The sequence below is a fragment of the Macrobrachium nipponense genome, chromosome 1 (assembly GCF_015104395.2).
Source record: "Macrobrachium nipponense isolate FS-2020 chromosome 1, ASM1510439v2, whole genome shotgun sequence".
NCBI lineage: Eukaryota > Metazoa > Arthropoda > Malacostraca > Decapoda > Palaemonidae > Macrobrachium > Macrobrachium nipponense.
The window spans coordinates 180,207,448-180,230,071 of record NC_087200.1 but is presented as its reverse complement, the minus strand read 5'-3'; positions in this window follow the sequence as shown (position 1 = coordinate 180,230,071).

Genomic DNA, 22,624 nt, shown 5'->3' with positions numbered 1-22,624 from the left:
AGATGGCTTCCTGGTGTGGTGTCATGTTATGGTTTTTAATTGCTCCTTCTGGTGTGTGGCAAGAAATTGTCTTTGACAGTTTCATAGAAGTCATACCAATGAAAGAGCCGGGACATCCACGGACGGGGCACAAGAATTGGTAGACTACATTCGTCTACTTCAAGGGGTCTTTTACTGCTCGGTTGGATTGTTCTTCAAGATAAGGTCTCGGGTACATCGATTTTAGTAATAAATTATGAATTCCAGTTCTTTGTCGACTTCAGTAGGAGTCACATTCTCTTTGATAATTTTCTTAAATACATCCTCATCTTCATGGTGAGGTGCATGCATTGTTACTTTAAAATAGAACTTGATCTTCTCATGGGGGTGGGACTGCGGTCTCTCACTCTCGCTGTAACACTGATCTCACTATCGCTGTAACACTGATCCAGCACTGTAGGGACTTCTTTATTAATCAGTCGATTCGGATACCCATTATTAACGAGCATCTGAGTGACTCGATCGAGTTCTTTGTGAGTGTTCAGCCAGGAAGGACAGTGTGTGAGGCCCCTCTGAACTGTGGTGTTCTTGAACCCCGAAGGGCACTCACTGTCACCATTCAGGCAGAGATCTAAGTTTGTTTACTTCGTGTGGACCAAATTTCTTAGGCCATCATCGGTCTTGGAGACAAGGTCGTCGAGAAAGGGGAGCCGACATTCATTGCTGAATTTGACGGTGTAATTCAGCAAACTACAATGCTGGAACATGCACTGGACAATTTTAACCTCTTCGTTGTAAAAAGATACAGGTGATATACCTTGCGTATTTGCGGGGTTTTCTAATATAGGACACTAAGAGGTTAACACATCGCGATTCCGTCATTTTGTCAGAATATGTGGCCTTTATGGATGGGGAATGGGGCTTTTTTCGTGCATCTCTCGATATTCAGCTGGGGTGTAGAGGGGTCCCTATAGATACAGTCCATAATGATAACGATGGTCTCGTCAACGGGATGTTGGTGAAAATTTACTACCAAAATCGATATACCCGCGACTTTACCATGAAAAACAATCCAACTCCTCCAGCAAGAGACCCCTTGAAGCAGACGAACGTAGTCTACCATTTCTTACGTTCCATCCATGGATGGCCCGGCTCTTACATTGGTATGACTTCTATGAAACTGTCCAAGATAGTTTCTTGCCATGCACAAAAAAGGAAGGCAATTAAAAAACCATTATCAGGGGACTACCAAGTCCACCCGGAAGCCATCTCCTGCGAACAGCTATTAACCAAAGGAAAATACCAAGGATAATCGAAGGAAGGGCTCCTGACCAGCGATGTTTATGAATATTCACAGCACTTTATACAAGAGGAGAGGCCCTCACTATTTACAACATTGGAAGTGCGCTTCCTCCCCACCAACGTCTGAAGACATATGATTATAAATAATAATATAAACAATACTAGATCAAGCAACACTCCTGCCCCAAGAATACCAAATGAGACGAGAAGCCCAGCAGCCAATGAAAATTCGAGCCGCCATGACATCACGCAACGTCACGCAACGCCCAGTGACGTCACGCTGAAGCCTCGACGGCCTTCAACGACGAGACGTATCTTGAAAGAAACTTTCTCCAACCAATAGCAGGAACGTACTGTGGCAATAACCAATGGAAAATCAGCGGACAGTTGACTCCTGCTGACTTACCACTATATATTGAGTAGACGGTCTACTCCGTGCCACTGCCGTGATGATACCGAAAGAAACGTTGGCGAACACAAGAATTCAACTGAAAACTAACAATGACTTATAACTTCATTTCTTTATATATTTCCTGTAATAACTAAATTTAAAGGAATAATATCCCTGAAATTGACTCCTCTTCATGAATCATATTGGCGCAATACTCGCCAGCTAGAATACCAGAGAGAAAACTGTTACTAGAAAAATACAGAAAACTATTTACAAGTTAAATGCAGCTGATGCAGCAATATCTTTCAATAATACCTGTTTGAAAGAGGGTCTTCTTCCAGAATAATGATAATAATCAATAATAATAATTGTGGGGTACCTTATGTTAACAATATAATATTATGTGATGATCTGATGCAGTTGGCATCAATAAAAACCAATATAAACATACTCACAATAAACCCTCAAATTACACATCATTAAGCCAACAAAACTTTCACTTCATGATAATAAGACTCTTCAAGGCCAATCAACTGAACTAGATGAGCGAGGTAACACCTGAGACACACTACAGGAAATCATTTGTATGAAAAAGATTAAAAATTAGGGCAAAAGCTCCTAAAATGTGACCTAATTCAATTACGTTAAAGTCATAACACGGAATACATAACCCTCAGCCAACCCCCCCATCCTACCCATCCTACCCATCCTACCCACACACTCCTTTCCGGTCTTGAAATCAATATCTCTTTGTTAGGAAGCAGAATCAGGAGAGAGAGAGAGAGAGAGAGAGAGGAGAGACGAGACGAGGAGAGGAGAGAACGAGAGAGAGAGAGAGAGAGAGAGAGAGAGAGAGAGAGAGAGAGAGAGAGAGATCAAGACATTCATAATTCTAGGGAAGATGGAGGTGAAAGAGTGACAAGAGGCGAAAGAGCATTCCAATTTTAAAAGAAAAAGATCACAAAAATCCTCGCACAGATATAAAATATTTTAAAAAATCAACGGAAGAACAAGAAAAATAACAAGAGAGAGAGAGAGAGAGAGAGAGAGAGAGAGAGAGAGATTGCGGTCTATTAAAACTGGCGTCACAGCATCTAGGTTATTGACACCGTACTAAATTTAATTAGAAAACAAAAAATAAGTTAAAAATCAATTTCATATCAAAATATCTAAAGAAAAATATTAAGGACTGAAGGAGAGAGAGAGAGAGAGAGAGAGAGAGAGAGAGAGAGAGAGAGAGAGAGCCAAGTTTTATCTGGGAGATAAAATTTTGCACTCACCTTCTTGCTACGCAGTGTCAATTTATTTCCAGCTAGCAAATGATTTGAGTACCAAGCGACGAAATCTTATTGGTTTCTAAATATATTTATAAGGTACTTCATCCCTAGTTAATCATTTATATATTTAACTATAATCTAATAATTCATTAATTACTTCCGCCCAAACAATCGAATTACCGAATTTTCGCAAGATTTGTTGGCTATCTTTCCCAGACCGTTGTCTTTCTTGTTAGAGACGTAGTTCATGGTTACTAGTGACGTTTATACACTTATAAAATAGATCTAAAAAATCAATTTAACAAGTTCCCGCAAAACGGAACATCCTTAAAGATAGAAATAACAATAAACTTTAAAATAGAAGAAATTTTGAAGCATTAATATTTTTATATAAACTGGATCATTAATGAACAACACGGCCTCAAAATAATGGAGTGTAATGCTTTGTTAAAGAAGAAAGACTCAGGATATAGAACGAATTAACTTTCATAAAGCTGAAACACTGTTGTCAGGGATGAACAAATAAAACACTGAACGACCACCTTTCGTTTTGAACAGAAAACGAAGGATGGAGAAGTTCTTGGGGTTAACTAAACATCTTACAAGAATTACCGAATGGCGTACTTGGGTGTTTAATTTTTCAATTTCTTTTCAATCTAAAAATCACCACTATCTCCGAGGCCCTCAAGGTATGTTTGTGGCCTTAAGGAAGTTACGCTAGGGTTCTAACCCAGTGCCCCGTAGGTTAGTACAACTGTCAGCGCACCTCATGCGATGCTCTTCTCAGGCATTGCCAAAGGGAGTTTTCAGCGACGCCTCCGGCTCCTAGTCGCCACCACTTTTCAGCCGTTTACTTCCACTCCCGCTTGCTTTCTTCATTCTTGCTGTCCATCCCCTCTATTATTTCTTAGTGCAACTGTGGAATTTTCTCACAGCTCCACCTTTATATCCCTGTACTTTATTATTTAGATTGCTTTACCTTGCTTTCCAACAACTCCAACTCGTCTCTTTTCACTGTCTTGAGTGCTTCATAGCCTAAATTTCTTAACACTATAGATCACAAACTAAGTTCGTAGCTCTCACACTTCTTTCATGAGGTACACCCTCTTTTTCACGTACTATGCAGCTCAAAGACCAATCAATCTTAGAGCACAAGAAACAAAAACAGAGCCTGAGTGAAGTACGTATAATATGGGTTCAGGGTGTAAAGTTTGGTGTCTAAGGTTTACTTGGGTCTGAAAAACGAAACTCTGTTCGTTATTTCCTCTTCTGCTTCACTTCTTTCAACTTCTTACATTCCACCCAAGTCAATCAGTAACCCAACTTGCTATCTTTCATCCCAACTACGCCCTAATAGTTCCACATTGGATGTGGTGGTTGACTACTCAACTACCAATCTGGTAGCCCGAGTTCGCCCCGGGCTGGTGCAAGCGCAGAATCAGAGGAATTTATTTCTGGTGATTAGAAACTCATTTCTCGATATAATGTGGTTCAGATTCCACAATAAGCTGTTGTTAAGTAACCAATTGGTTCCTATCCACGCAAAAAAAAAAAAAATCTAATCTTTCAGGCCAGCCCTAGGCGAGCTGTTAATCATCTCAGTGGTCTGGCTAAATTAAGATATACTTTTTCATCTGGCAGTTCAATTATGAAATGGCACTTCTGAATAACGCTCGTGTCTATTTAATTCCACAACTGATCAAAACATTTAAAATATTTAACAAGGAATCAATCGCCCAGAACAATTCTACAGTTTGTTAAGGCATAAGTCATTCAATTTCCGTAAAGGGAAACTAGAAACGAGTCTATTTAGTACTAAAACTAAAATTTCAGCATTTGTGTTCACCTTAGTTGAAAATAACAGAAATAAAAAATACGTTGCAATTCAACTCCACTAAAAAGTAAAATATTTAGTATTGTAAACAATAGTTATAAGAGTCTCATGTAATTATTTTTCTACAGTAAATTACACTAAACAACTTGGATAATGCTGCCAATAGTAGTGCACATAAAATTTATAACTGCTTATCATGAATGCAAAATAATTGCGGTTAACTGGCAATATGTACCTCTTCAAGGCGAAAAGGACATGCACTGTGAGGAAAATTTGACGAATATTCACACAAAACAAGCGTCTCTCCCCTTCTATCTTTGTATATGGGTATATGGGAGAAGCTTTAAACTGTGAAATAAGAATAAATAATTCTTCAAATATTCACTATATATATATATATATATATAATATATATATATATATATATATATATATATATCATATCTATATCTATATCTATATATATCTATATATATATATATATATATATATATCTATATATATATATATATATATATCTATATATTATATATATATATATATATATATATATATATATATATATATATATATATATATATATATATATATATATATATATATATATATCTATATCTATATAGATATATAGATATGTATAGATATAGATATAGATATATAAATATATATATATATATATATATATATATATATATATATATATATATATATATATATATATATATATATATATATATATATATATATATATATATATATGCTTAAAAAATCACGGTAGATGCACGTGACTTCATAAATAAGCGAATACAACGGGAAAATGATAGTCAGAAATCCAGCGCTTTCGTCTTTATTCAGACATCGTAAAGGAGCTACTAAAGTACAATTGGAGAGGAAGCCCTCAGGTACAACAAGATCAGGAATACCAGATGGTTAATTATCAAAAGGGTAAAAATTAAAAGGGATAATCCAGGATTATCGGATATCACACGGTCACAAACTTAAACAGATTCTGACCCTAACCGAAATTACAAAGTATCTTTACAGTCCAAAACATGTAAAAACTGAATATATTAATTTTTGTTGCCTATATTTATCTACAACTTTTTTCATTATGAAAGCATCAAGTTTAAATAAAAAACCAAGACTTTGAACAAATTTAGAACATTTCTATTATTTGATTTGATAAAACAAGATTCAATGATATTCCTTTTAACTGTGTCATTACATGGGACTAAGGCTCTTGCTTGACTCCAGTTAATAGGATGGTCTAAATCTCTCATATGTACAAATAATGCATTCGATATTTGCCCAGTTCTCACAGAATATTGATGTTGCTTGAGACGCTGTGAAAGAGATTTGCCGGTCTGGCCGTAATAGATTTTATCACACTTTTGCAAGGAATTTTCATATATGCAGCCTGGAAGATCTTTAGGAGAATTTTTGATTACTAAACTCTTGACATTAATATTACTGAAAACAACATTTATGTTAAAAAGCTTTAAAATTCTAGGAATATCTAAAAGCCTTTCATCATAAGTAATTTAGAATGTTATGTTTACTAAATTCAAGTTTGTCATTAGTTGAATAAAATGTTTTTGTTTTTCTAGCTCTTTTCCATGCCACATCTACAAAAAGTCCTTGGGTATTTAAGTTTCAATGCAATATCATAAATAGTTTTAATTTCAGCGTCAATAAACTGTATTTGGCCAGTTCACAAAAACCTCCAGGAATTCCTTAATAATCTCAATAATTTAGTCCTTCTATAAAATTCACTGTAGAGGAAGAAAGAAATTGTAATTTTGAATTTTCTTGATGTAACTGTCCATAGAAATGATAGAAATTTCACCTTTTCAGTCTTTCGAAAATCAACTAATATTGCCTCTTTTGTTCATTACTACTCCAATCACCATCAAAATATTAAATTCTCTGATTTTTCTGGGATGTTCCTGTAGCCCGCAGTTTATTGACGCTGAAATTAAAACTATTTATGATATTGCATTGAAACTTAAATACCCAAGGACTTTTGTAGATGTGGCATGGAAAAGAGCTAGAAAAACATTTTATTCAACTAATGACAAACTTGAATTTAGTAAGCATAACATTCTAAAATTACCTTATGATGAAAGGTTTTTAGATATTCCTAGAATTTTAAAGCTTTGTAACATAAATGTTGTTTTCAGTAATATTAATGTCAAGAGTTTAGTAATCAAAAATTCTCCTAAAGATCTTCCAGGCTGCATATATGAAATTCCTTGCAAAAAGTGTGATAAAATCTATTACGGGACAGACCGGCAAATCTCTTTCACAGCGTCCTCAACAACAACATCAATATTCTGTGAGAACTGGGCAAATATCGAATGCATTATTTGTACATATGAGAGATTTAGACCATCCTAACTGGAGTCAAGCAAGAGCCTTAGTCCCATGTAATGACACAGTTAAAAGGAATATCATTGAATCTTGTTTTATCAAATCAAATAATAGAAATGTTCTAAATTTAAGTCTTGGTTTATTTAAACTTGATGCTTTCATAATGAAAAAAGTTGTAGATAAATATAAGCAACAAAATTAATATATTCAGTTTTTACATGTTTTGGACTGTAAAGATACTTTGTAATTTCGGTTAGGGTCAGAATCTGTTTAAGTTTGTGACCGTGTGATATCCGATAATCCTGGATTATCCCTTTTAATTTTTACCCTTTTGATAATTAACCATCTGGTATTCCTGATCTTGTTTGTACCTGAGGGCTTCCTCTCCAATTGTACTTTAGTAGCTCCTTGACGATGTCTGAATAAAAGACGAAAGCGCTTGGATTTCTGACTATCATTTCCCGTGGTATTCGCTTATATTTATATATATATATATATATATATATATATATATATATATATATATATATATATATATATATATATATCTATATATCTATATAGATATATTAATACATATATATATATATATATATATATATATAGATTTATATATGAATAACTTGATCACGAAGTATATAAAACGTGATGCTATGTATAAATAAAGGTTTTTTGCCACGAAGGAAAAAAATGAAAAAGCGAGATAGCCAAGTACTTTCGGTCCTGTTCGGACACGAACAGGACCGAAAGTACTTGGCTATCTCGCTTTTTCATTTTTTTCCTTCGTGGCAAAAAAACCTTATTTAGATAGTATATATATATATATATATATATATATATATATATATATATATATATATATATATATATATATATATATATATATATATATATATATATATAGATAGAGATAGATATTATAGATATATATATATATAATATATATATATATATATATATATATCTATATCTATATATATATATAGATATATATATATATATATATATATATATATATATATATATATATATATATATATATATATATATATATATATATATAGATATATAGAATATATATATAGATATAGATATATATAGATATATATATATATATATATATATATATATATATATATATGTATATATATGATATATATATATATAGATATATAGATATATATATATATAATAGTATATATATATATATATAATTTCTATATAGATAGATATAGATATATATATATATATATATATATATATATATATATATATATATATATATATATATATATATATATATTATATATATATAATATATATATATATATATATATATATAATATATATATATAGATATATATATATATATATATATATATATATATATATATTAATAATATACAGAGGGAGGGAAGTTAATCTCTATTAGATAAATGGACAGATAGCCATTACTCTTTCTGTGAGCAGGGAGTAGCTCCTGAAAAAAACACAAAACTGTTGAGTCGTGGATGAACCCCATTACGGAATACTTGCACAACATTAGCAGCTTTATACAGTCACTGAAGGCCCATCAGGAGCAAGTAAACCATCCACACACCACACTCCTTTCACCTATGCTAACCTATTTGCCACTTCTGTGCATCATCACATTACTTACTCTGTGTGTCATATGTGCTTTGCAACAAATTTATCACTGCAGCATTAAAACATCCCCAATCCACAGTTATATTCTGTAAAGGAGAATTGGCTCAACAATTCCGTCAAACATTCTAACATTGGTTTCCTAAGACAATCAAAGCTTCACCTCACTTTTTGCATCTGAAATCTTCCTATCTTCCCTAATTTATATCTCATCTCTTCTCTCATCTAATTATCACCCAATTAAATAACTCGTCCGTAGCTACTAATTAAAGAAACTGCTTCACTCTTACAATAATAATAATAATAATAATAATAATAATAATAATATTTTTTTATTTCAGCTCAAGGCCTTATAGTACATGGAATATACAACGAATAGATAATAACATGCAAAGTCTAGATACATTAGAAAACATGATATTAAAATTATTAATGGGCAATATCCACACTTGCTGCAGAAGTATAAAAGATGGTAATCAAAATAATGGTTTGAGAATAGTTAAAAAACTTAATGTAACAAAACTATACTGATTATAATCACAGTAATAATGAAAAAATTAAAATACCAGTAATACCAATAATCGTAGCAATATAATAATAATGACAGATTCTGCAGATGACACTTTGCAAAGACAGAAATTAAGTCATTTAGGGAAAAAACGCCTCATTTCTCATCTTCCCCACAATTTAATCTTCTTGCCTCACTATTTACGATGTTTTGTATGAGCGAATTGCTGCTTCGCAGTCGGGTGATAAGACTGGACATTGTTCGCCTTACAATAATTTTTAAATTGTCCAGATGGTTTACTGTGAAGATCTGTGTGGCGGAGTGAACAACAGTAATAGTCTCATGGTCTCTCGGGTGTAATTCGTCCACAGGGAGCACCCACAGAAAATGTGGAAATACTAGTGGAAGAGCAGCAGTTTTATGCCTCGGTGACAGAAGGCAAACCTCTTTGCAAGCATGTTGCCAGTTGCACATACTTTACAACGCCTCTGTTCCATGTCTGACATATCTTTTAGGTCGTCGGTGATAATGTGACCCAAATACGGAAATTCGTGCACGAATTCCAGCCGATGATTTCCGAGGAAAATATGTGGTTCTGCAATTTGCTTAAGCGATCTCGGGAGCAGCGACATGCACTGGGCCTTGGTTTCGTTGTATAGCATATCGAATTCCTCTGCATATTGGCGGCAAGTGTCGATGAGTCTTTCTTTGGAGACCTTGCACGGATGGGGAAATCAGAATCATATCGTCGGTGTAACAGAGGTTGTTTATTGTTGTTTCATTGACAGTACATCCGATTGGGAGTGAGTTCAGTTTGACAGTCAGGGTATCTGTGTACGTATTAAACAGGTAGGGTGCCGAAGCACGTTTAGGGAGCCGAATGTGTACGACAATACGTTACCCCTTTGACACAGAATTGGTGTGTGGAGAACCAGCAATATGAAATGCCAATTATAGTGTCCCTTTTATGCAGCTTCAGGAAGAGCTTCAGGTAGTTTATTCTGTCAAATACTTTTCTCACATTCACAAAACATAAGGAAACAGGAGAGGCTGATGATAGGGTAATAGTTCAGGAATTCTTTCAGTAAGTAGATGCAGGTGACGGTTGAGTGGTTTGCTTTAAACCCGAACTGCTTGTCAGTAGTGCGTAGAAAGGGGAGAAGTATCTTCGATGCGATCGTTATGATTGCAATCGGCCGGTAATTGCCAGGGTCAGCTGCAACCTTTAGCTTGTTTTTGATTAGTGGTAATAAGTGAACTAAGAGTAGGGAGTCTGGAAGAAACTGGGGAATTATGCACTCACTGAATATGGCTGCTAGCAAGATGTAAATTATCGGAAGGCAGAATTTGAAAGCTTCTGCAGCAAGATCATCGCAGTCAGGCTGTTTGTGGCATCGCTGATGTTACCTGGCATAATACAAAATGCAGGGACGGATGGGGCCGGGGGTGGGGTGGGGTCAGGGAGGGGGGGCATGCATCCCTCACCCACCGGGCAAGAAAGAAGTAATTGCAAAAAAGATTGTACAAAAGACCGATCCACAGAAAGGTTACTCAATCAGTGAGGATGTATATTATATATATATATATATATATATGATATATATATAATATATATATATATATATATATATATATATATATATATATATATATATATATAGAGAGAGAGAGAGAGGAGAGAGAGAGAGAGAGAGAGAGAGAGAGAGAGAGAGAGAGAGAGAGAGACTATATGCATTTTATTTGGGGATTTCGCTTTGAATACAAATATATATATATATATATATATATATATATATATATATATATATATATATATATATATATATAAATGGAAGTAAAAGAAGCCTATCAGCCTCGTACCAAGCAATGATTACAGTGGTGCCACTCCTTGATATTTTTCTACTATATCTAGTATTTTTGGATTGGATCTAGTAGTCTAGTGGTAGTAGTTTTTTTTTCTTTAAAATCGGACAAATCTAGTAGTATTTCATTACAGAAACAGGATGCATATTTTGGATCTCTCTCTCTCTCTCTCTCTTTCTCTCTTAGGATAAGTGCAGGGGGTCCTTACCCTTCTCCTATCCCCCTCATCCCATGAGGATCCTCCCCTCTACCCCAGCAACCGTTTGCAATACTCTATACTGTATGGTGATACGGTGCTTATACTTGTTTGATTCCTGTATATGTACGGGCAACTCATATAACACCCTCTCACACAAATCCATCTTTTCCCATAATAATGCGTCCATGGCACCTTCTTCTCTGATTAAATATTCATAAATCAGTTAACATTGAGTGTATATTTTCTTTTGCATTTATTTAGAAGGTAAGGCAATCCAGTTGATTATACACTGAATTATCGTGTATCTGAACCAAAATATATGATGGTTATGTTAGGCTGAGCATTAATCATGGACTGAGAATTTGAGCGAATAAGAGTGATGTTGGAGTGATTTGTCCCGAGACTACTTGCTTGGGAGCCCGCCGTATTTTGATTAATATTGTGGTAATCAAATTATCTAAAAACATTCAGTTGAGAATGAGTGATTCGGGCAATCCTGGTGTAAGCTACGGTAGAGATAAACTCCACCAAAAAAGAAAAAAATATGGTACAGCCAGTGTTTTGAAATCTACTGATATTTTTAGGAACTCTAGTGGTTTTTGGAGGAACAATCCTTCTTTATCCCAAATTATTGAGTGGCAACACTGTTCTTGAAAGGCCAGAGATGCCTTCGCCACTTTATTAGTGTTAGACAGTAGATTTATGTAGGCTTGTTATTAGTGTCCTTGTGAGTCTGTGACCTTATCCTTCTTGATTTTAAGAAATTATAAGTGATGTGTAAGTTTAGGTGAAAGGTGGACACAGTCAATTGAAAATGTGAATTCATATAAATTTTGTGGTGTTTTTTACTTTAATACCTCAGTGAAATAGACCTTAAATCTACATTTTGAAAAGACAGGCAGATCATTTTTGGTAGTGTAATGGGAAAAATATTTCTTTAATTATTAGTGATTTATTTAGGAATTGATTCATCATCCTCCTCTAATATCTTCACACTGCTGTTGTAAAAGTGTTTGGAACTGTGAAGTGTTTTCGTTTTTGTTGTGGACACGAGTGCTTGGCAGTGTAGCCAGTCCAGTCCCTGTTTTGTTTTTTCTGTCACTTGAGTGTGGGAGCGCTACCCTGAATCTTTCGTCTGCATTTTGGTAACACTAGCAACACAGTAAGGTCACGGATGCTTTCGTGTGAGTTAAATACAAATGATTATCTATCCCTTGCAAGGTAAACTTTTAAAGTTATAATATTTCCGTTAGTTCATTAGTTGGAACAGATCACTATCATGAAAGAACAGTAGCAGATGAGGATTCAAGTGCAGTTACATGCCCAGTCAAACGTGATTGCAACCCCTTAACTTGGAAAATTTTCATTGTCGTAAAAGATGCTTCACGTTCATTAGTTGTCATGAAATTTTGCTGTCTTAGTTTGAGTTGTAATTTAGCGTTTGATAGGGTAGTAAAACGTTAAAAAAAGTTGTTATAAGTGTTTTGTTTGTATAAGGTTTTTTTAAATACCAGTGCCAAAGGGTACCACAAAGAGGCCAACCTACAGGGCATCTTGGATTTACCCTACCTCTCTCATGGAAATTTCCCCTGCCGATCATGATTTTAGACTAGGCTATACAGTAATTTATGAAGGGCTACCGGTTAATGTCTAGAGAGGGCCGCATGAAGATATCAGTGATATTCAATGTATTTTTACTAGAATGTGTAGGAATGTATGTAAGTAGTGTATACGAGTGAGATAATTTAGTAAATCAATTTTTTTAACAAGAAAGTTCATAACAAAGTCGAAATATCGACGATCAAACTCACGCTATCTCTTGTCTCCTCCCAGAATTTTTCTAAGTCTGTTGTTATTGTTGACTGTATTTTGTTTTTAGCTCAAATGAGCCCTGTAACAACTATAATCCGCAGACAAACTAGTCCACTATGGACGTCTTACACGTTTGGCCAATCACAGTTTCAATTTCTTACACCTCATCAACTTGGCAAATGGCGCGGGTGTTTGAAAATTTTCTCAGCGCAACAATACATTATCTTACCCAGGCTTTTCAGTTTGTTCTTAGACATGGAGGCCGTAGCAAGCACTTCATCTCATATTGCACAAGAAGTTGAAATTCCAGCTTCTTGTCCTGACTGTTTATTAAGTTACAGTGAATTTGTTTTAGCTTATTTGGGGAATATTGAAAAACTAGTGGATTCGTCAGGTACCTGGCCACTTCCTACTTTAAGTTGCACGTCAGGGAACCTTGCAACGGCTTCACGTTTCCTCAAAGCAGCAGCATCTTTATCAACCAACAGTTTAAGGTAAGCTTTATTAATTTATAGAGTATATTATAATGGTGGTAGTATAACGATGTATACAGCAGTACCCATCACTTTGGATTTGGTTTGTTTGATGGATGGGTGTTAGGTAGTTGGCCTTAAGGGGTGGTCGACAGGGGGGGCGGAGCCCCCCCCCTAGGCCTAGGTAGGGTTACAGGGCCCTAGGTAAGGTTAGGTGGTTGTATTAGGTTCGGTAGTGCCCTGAAAATCACTGTGGCCTTATGGGGGGGTCGCAGGGGGGGCGGAGCCCCCCTCGCTAGGCCTAGGTAGGGGTACAGGACCCTAGGTTAGGGTAGGTGGTTGTATTAGGTTCGGTAGTGCCCCGAAAATCACTGTTCTCCTCCTCCCCCCACCCTAAAACCCCGCTTCCCATTGGGATCCCCGATAATTGAAGTAGTAGGTTTGTGTGTAAGAGTAACTTAGTTTCTTTTTTATTCATTTCCTCATGTTTCTATGCGATGTGCAACACCAATCTGGTCGTTTTTTGCCGTTTTTCGTCGTTAATACTTGAAAAACGGATGCGGCCTTCTCTTGGACATTTACCTGGCTACCCTAGATTAATCCTGTTTGAGGAATTATGACTATTTTGGTGAATATAGTCAGACTATATATGTGTATAAATTCATGGTAAACATAATTACATAGGCTTAGCCTGTACCCTCATTAAACTAACCTAACGTTGTGGCCTATTGTAACCTAGTCAAAAATCTGCCATGTAAACTTTGCATAGGCTATCCTTAACGATTTCTGAAGAGACCTAGGCTATACTATATCCTATTAAAAGGCACCTTAGCCTAATTTTACCTCATTTTAGTTTAAGGTTTTCTCAGAAATCTTTCAGGTAGCCTTATCCATTGACATATATTGTGTACAAACAATTAGTGCTGTGTGGAGTAGGGTGTCAAATGATGTACACCTTACTGTAAATTAATTGATTCCAGGGCTGCTCCACATTTGATACTTATCCTATTATGAAGGAAAAGCAATTCCCATAGTATGTAGTTGATATATTTTTTTGAGGTCTCTCAATATGAAGAGTTATTTTTGTTATTGTTTTAAACTATGCACTTGTATTGATTTCTGGAAATAGAAAAATTAAATAAATTGAATATTTCCAGGGATCTAGTCCAGGAGTTCTGAAGACTAGGTAAATTAACCAAGTCCAGTAGATTAGGCCTGGTAGAAATTTGGCATGAAGTAATGTGTAATAAAGAAACAACTGAGTACCAGGAATTTTCTTCAATACCCCTAAAATGGAAATCAGCACTTCAATTGCCTCCCAGTGGGAAGACATCACCTGGCCTCATCAGTAATAAAACCCATACACACAAGGAATATCATGTAATAGCAGGTAGGACAGGCCTACCCTAATTCCCAGGCATCGTAAACGTAAGTCTTCATACCCACCGTGTCAACTATGACACAGTACCATTCTCCGACCCCTGTCTCCAGGCAAGAAGACTGACAACAGTGCATATGTATATATGTACAGTAGTATTATTATTCTCGTATCTTAATGTCATGGTGAGGAAAAATCTTCCTGTGACAGTAGTGTTAAAGTAGAGGCGTATTGCCTACTAATAATATTTTCCCAAAATATTTTTGGGGTTGGGTATGCCTATTGAATAGTTACAAATGAACTTGAGTAGAATAGCACTTGCGCATTTAGTGTTAAAGTAGTATAGGCCTATTGCCTATTCATAATATTTTCCCTAAATATTTTGTGGTGTTTTTTACTTTAATACCTCAGTGAAATAGACCTTAAATCTACATTTTGAAAAGACAGGCAGATCATTTTTGGTAGTGTTACTGTTAAAGTTTAGGCCTATTGCCTATTCATAATATTCTCCCTAAATATTTTTGGGCTTGGCTATTATTGAATAGTGTTACAAATGAACTTAAGTAGAAGAGCACTTGCGCATTTATTTTTTCTTAGGCCATAATGTGTCCTATGGCCTCGCCATAGAAAATTGAGCATTACTATTATATTTTCCACAATACCAATTGTACACAGATTGTAAAAATTAAGTAGCCTATGTCCCTACTCCTTGTCAGTCAGTTTGACTTGCTGGGTAGATTTATCCTCTAAGGATATGGGGTACTGTATAATAGGGTGGGCGCTAACTGAAAAATAGTGTAAATTATGATAAAAGTGCCATATTTGGTGGAGGCGTAGCTTACATGCTACTTTTTCCCATTTCATTAGTACCAGCTAATTTTCTCAGTGGATTGCTGTGGTCTGTGGAACACCTGTGGTGGGGTCTTTTTCTTATTTCCTCCATTTAAATTACAACAGATTCTATATTACTCCAATTTTCAGATATAGCATATAGAGTTCTGACTGGGCTACTTTATGTTCTTCTGATTAGCTAACCAACTTCTGTTAAAACATAGTGGTGGATAGATTAGCATGATAATATTGGAGAATTTTTCTTTAATTATTCTATGAGGATAACATTCATGTCAGCTCCTCGTTTCAAATCATAATTCAAGTCATTTGCCTTTTTTTTCAGAAAAAAAGTCAAAAAGACCTTAATTTATAACTGATTTTTTTCAACAAAAATCAACAGTATCAAGGTCTGACACTTCTGAGACCAATGACCCTACTTCAAATATGGAAGAAGAGGCTGAAGACACCTCTGAAATAAGCAAGACGGAAAAAGTTATTACACAACATGAGGGAGGTTTGGCAAAATCTGCTCATCAGCGTGATGTTACGCAAGGAGCTACTTCTAGTAATAAAGAAGTACCTGAGCATTGGAATCCTTCACATACCAAACACGATATTGCCATTTTGTTTGGGAATAGTATGAGAAGTTTAAATATGGTGAATACTATTACTGATGTCGACAAGGAAACTCTTCTCAAAAGTCACTGAATGCCTCCAAAAAATTTCAACTTTCCATATACGTACCACTAAAGAAGGAAAAAGGCAACAGAAAGTTTACCTTGGTATTCAACACATCACTGGAGAAAAGTAAGGAAATTTTAAATATTCACCTTCATTGCAAGGGGTTATTTGTGTCCCATGTGCATTGTTTGCAGGTGTAACAGCTGAAAACAGAAGAATAAAGTTTACAAGCTTAGGATATCTTGTCAATAAACCTTTGTCAAAATATACCCATTTGACGGGTAGTAATGGCTATTTAACTGAGCATCTAAAATTTGAATACCATAAAACAGCAATCTGCTTAGCAGATAGATTTTTACATCCCTTGAGAACTCCGACTACTGTTCAGATGGCTGTTGATAAACAACATGCATGGAATGTCAAAGAATCTCGAGAACATCTAACCATCATTAAGACTGTTATCTTATGTGCCAGACTTGGCATAGCCTACAGAGGCCAACGTGGACAAGAAGATAGGACAAATTTTGCAGCACCACTGGCAAAAGCTGATTGAAATTTTAAAGCTTCGTTAGCTTTTAGAGTGGATGCTGGAGACGCGAAGTTGGAAGAGCATCTAAAAACAACAGGTAAAAATGCTACCTATATATAAAAAACCATCCAAAATGAAATGATAAATATATGTGGGGAAATTGTCTTAGAAAAAGAATCAGTGAGGTGAAGTGCAGCAAATATTTTTCCGTTATTGCCGACGAAACGACTGACTCACCAAGAGCAGCAATTGTGTATATGTGTTCGATATGTAATAAAAAAAAAATGAAGTACATATCTTCAAAGAAGAATTCTTACAGTTTGGAGCTGCTCATGACTTATCTGGTGCTGGTATTGCTAAGTAAATTTTATATAACCTACAAGACAACCAATTAGACCTCAGCCACATGGTTAGTCAGGGCTATGATGAGGCCTCAGTAATGTCTGGCAATTTGAATGGTGTGCAAGCTCGTATTCGGAAAGCAGCACCTACAGCTGTTTATGTACATTGTAGCAGCCACAGTCTAAATTTAGATTTAAACTCTTGTTGCTCTGTTTCTGAAATTAGAAACATGTTTGGAATATCAAAGGAAACAGTCAATTTCGTTAATGATTCAATAAAGAGAAGGAAGATTTTGGAGCGCAATCTTACCGAAGCAGGTAGCACTTCCCTGAAACTTTAAACCTTTTGTGAAACTCGATTTATTGAGAGACATGAAGCATTGGTATTATTTCAAAATAATTATGCCATCATTGTGAGCTCTCTTGAAGGGATTTTGCAGCTGCCAGATCGTAAAACTGTTGACAAAGCCAGGTCTCTTCTTCATGCCCTTACTGACTCATTAATTGTCTCCCTGTACTGTGCAAAAAAAGTCCTGTGCCTTACCTTACCTCTCTCCAGGGGTCTACAAACTGTCAACAAAGATTTAGTTAATGCCCTTGAAGGTGTTACTCACGTAAAAAACACCTTGAAATCATGGCGCTCAGATGTAGATGAATGGCATGATGAGTGCTATGGACCATATTCGATTGCAGAAGGTTTGGCAAGGTCTGTAGATGCTGAAATAAGACTCCCTCGCATTGCATCAAGGCAAGGACATCGTAGTAATGTACAGTATGCAGCAAAACTCGAGTGACCCGATTTCAGTGATTTTCGTTCAAAAAGTGACTAACTGGCAACTCTTACCTTCTTCACATTTCTAATGACACTGAATTGCAACGGCGAAACATTTTGGAACTTCGCTCATAAAAAGATACAGTTCATTTAGCATGGTTTTATAGTATAATGTTATATATTTTTTATCAAAATATAGCTAGGTCATTAGAAAAAAACATTAACACCTTAGTTTTTAATCTGGTAAATATGAAAAGACGTAAATATTAAACGCAATTTTACATGTTAGCCATCATAGTAATTTATTTAATGTAATGAACGTAACGGAGATGTAGTTGTGGGCGGGCCTAACATTACGTCAACTGTGGTCATTTGCCAAACATGGTTGGAGCAACCGACAGCGGACCGGAAACGTCACCCCCAACAAGGAGAGCTATAGTTGAGCTGCATCTCGCCAGATTTTCAAAAAAAAGACATAGCTAATCGTCTTAATATCAACAAGACACTGTGGTATAGATTGGCTAAAACGATACAACGACAGAGAAGGATTGAAGCCACCCTAGATCTGGGAGACCCCGCTGCACAACCGCAGAAGAAGACGAAGTGTTAAGTTAACTTTATAACCAAACACCCGTTTTCGTCATCATTTTCAGTGAAACGAGAAACAAATATACAAACATCAGTTGACACTGTAAGACGTCGCGTTTCGAGAAGCTGGTCTTCTATGTAGGAACTGCGCTCAAGCCTCTACTTGTACACAGACGCATATGGACCATCGTCTCGGGTTTGCGCTCGAATATCTGTCCAAGAGCGAGCAGTTTTGGGAACGTTATATTTTGATGACGAGAAGACTTTTGCAACGACCAACAGGGAAGACTGCACTGCTGGCGTCCAGGAAAAACCAGGTAATGAACATTTACTTATTTTGCCTTATATTTTTACGTGGTAGCCTAGGTGTGATATACTTGTATTATAGGCCTAGTCTGTATATATGCTAAAGCTTTAATGAATAGTAATTCCTCTTACACTGGTTTTTTAAACCTGCTGACAAATATCTTTAATGGAAGTTACGATGTAATCAGGGAGAAATAATGCAAGAGAAGATATAAATTAATCTGACCTAGGGTGGGAGTTGGGAATTGTCATTACTGAGGAAGCAGTTTAAATGTCTATAAAAATCCCGCCTCCGCTTCGACCGCCTGCGCTTCGAAGTGTTGCTTGGCGGGAAAAAAAACCAGTCGCAGAGGAAGTTCGTGCTAGCTTTCCTTCGAGTCTCGTGAATGTTTGAATACACATTGCACTGACTTAAAAGTCGTTTAAGGTTACTATGCTATGACAACTTTCCTTATGCCTCTTTTTCCGAATTCATAATATATACTATTAGGCCTACAACCAAAGATTTCTTTTAATTATTTCACTGTAAAACTAAGTCTGGCAGAAAATACAACTGACGTAGCTGTTTCTAATATTTAAATAAGTTTTGGTTAAATGCATATAAAGAACTGTATATATATATATATATATATATATATATATATATATATATATATATATATATATATATATATATATATATATATATATATATATATATATATATATATATATATACATAGGTTTTATAGAATAACCTTATAGTGTTTTCTTAACAATGCACTTCAAGTCTTAAAAGTTAAAAGTTCGGTGGGGGTTATAGCAATATTACTGAAAGTATGCTTAATAAAAGCGCCAGTTCTTTTTTTTCTAATCCATAAGATCTATTGATGAGAGGAAGAACTGCAGTTAAAACAGTTTCTTTTATATTTAAAAGTAAGCCCACTGTCATAGTTTCTCTCCGAATATCTGAAAATAAATATATTTTCTCTAAATCCTTCTCTCTATTTTTTTCAGATTTGAGGATAAATATGTAGAACCAAATCGACGAAGTGGGAGGATAACCGCTGGCCTTTGGGGTTGGATGGCGTCTTGCGGACCAGGTGCTTTAGTGCCAATCCATGAGCGATTAAATGGCAGGCAGTATGTTGACATTCTTGACGAGGTGCTGATTCCATCTGTTAGGATGCTACTGATTCCGGAACCGTTGCCCATATTCTTGGCAATGGACAACTCCTCTGTTCATAATAGCATGCCAGTAAGAAGTGGTTACAGCAGCATCCAGAAGTTATTCGGATCGACTGGCCTGCAAAATCTCCGGATCAATCATCCCATTGAAAATTTATGGGCCATTATGACAAAGGAATGGGATGGCTCCGTTCTGAACAGTAAACAAGCCATCATAAGCCATTGCTTGTCAGTGTGGGAGTCAATGCGTGGGGAAAATATTTTGCAGTAGACTGGTTGACAGTATTCCTAGACGGCTTAATTCGGTAATAGACAACCTAGGCTCAACATACTAAATATTAATTCCCTCTCTCCCTCTCTCTCTCTCTCTCTCTCTCCTCTCTCTCTCTCTCTCTCTCTCTCTCTCTGTATGTATGTATTATGTGTAGCTATATATGTATGACGTGTTTTAAAAAGAGAGTTGGTGTTTACTCTATTTGTTTTGCTGGAATTTGTATATTATTTTCACAGGTACCTATGTATTTCAAAGAATTATACGTATTTTTTAAAAATAATTATATTGGTATACCATTTACTTAACCTATACCGGTTTTTTATTATCATCATATTCATTGTTTGCTACTTGGTTTATTAATCCTTTACTAAGTACCGTTATTATTATAATCATATTCTTACTTGGTTTATTAATGCCTTTACTAAGTACCGTTATTTATTATCAATCATATTCATTATTTTGCTGCTTGGTTTTATTAAGCCTTTATAAGTTTACATTTCTTGAGATCTACCTAAGATTTCATTAGACCCAAACTGGTGAAGGGTGCATAGTGGCCCGCCAATGGCTTAGCTTGCCTTACCCGTAGGCCAAGTGCACTTGGCGCTTCTCGATTATATCATTCTCATTAAGCCTATAGGCCTATGAAGAAAATAATGACGGAAGTATACCACACCAAGACTGTGAAGAATTTCACAAATCCTGCTTTATGGTCTTATAGACACCCTTCATAAGTTACAAAGATTTGATGCAACTTGTTGCTGTCTGGAATATAGCCCAGTATGTTATAAAGCCAATAGCATTGGCCTAGCCATTATTGTTTATACATACGTTGCAGTTGTCATTCTGTAGAATCTGCACTCGACAGTTGTAGCTGATAATATCCGACCTGATTATAGTCTTCCATTCCTAAAGTAAAAGTAAAATAATATAAATTAGTTGTGTTTCTAATAGCGAAGATTACTCTTCACCTCTGCTTATTATTCAGTTATTTATTATTTACTTTTCTTCAAACTGAAGAAACCCTCGGGAGACTAGACTTATGTAGCACTAGCTATAACCTAAGCCTAAGCCATAATTTATTGCAAGTATCGAAATCATGATCTCGACTAACATTTGCTTTATACACAAAGCCACAAAAGCTAAAAGTAATAACTTCGGAATTCATATCCCAAATGCACCCATTTTTATCATTAGACTATGCTCTGCTCAACTTTCTCTTGCTCTCCATCACGATGTCCTCTTTCACAGTGTCCAGCTGACGTTATTCCACACGACTCATGGAAGTCACGGTGATTTGAAGTTTTCATGCATACAAGTAACATTAGTTTTCGTTCAGAAATATTGTAGCGTGAAATATTTTTTGGTTTTCAGGTTCCAATATATTTCAATTATAAGATTCTATATACAAGTGACCAACTTTTTCCTCATATATACAAGTTTATAAAATACGAGATTTAATACTAAGTGGCAACTTGAGAACAACGCTTGTCCAGTACAAAAATAAAAAAAAAGTCACACGAGTTTTGCTGCATACTGTACCAGCAGAAAATGCTGATGAATACTTTAAGAGATCTATCTGGTTTCCATTCTTAGATTCTGTGATCGAATCATTAGAAACACGGTTTACTGACCACAGTCTTCTAGTACAAAAAATGATTGCACTTTTACCATCAGAAATAAAGGATAGTAATAGGGAGGAAATTCAGGATTCTGCAAAATTTTATGCTGAATTACTTGCAATTTCTGATGAAGAAGTTAAAAATGAATATTTTGACTGGAAAGAATTTTGTTCCGGTCTTCCTAAATCAGACATCCCAAGGACGATTTAACTATATCAAGAATCTCTCGTTGATATTATGCACAGTTCCGGTTACAACTTGCACTGCTGAAAGATCCTTTAGTGCTATGAAAATTTTAAGAATTATTTGAGAAACAGAATGACTGATGAAAGACTAACTGGACTAGCACTTCTGTATATTCACTCTGACGTTGATATAGACATTGATCAAGTAATTAATAAATTTGCTCATGGCAAAAAAAGGAAAATTGATTTGCCTTATAGAAATATTGAAAGAGTAATTCAGTGAAGTTCTAAGTAATTGATT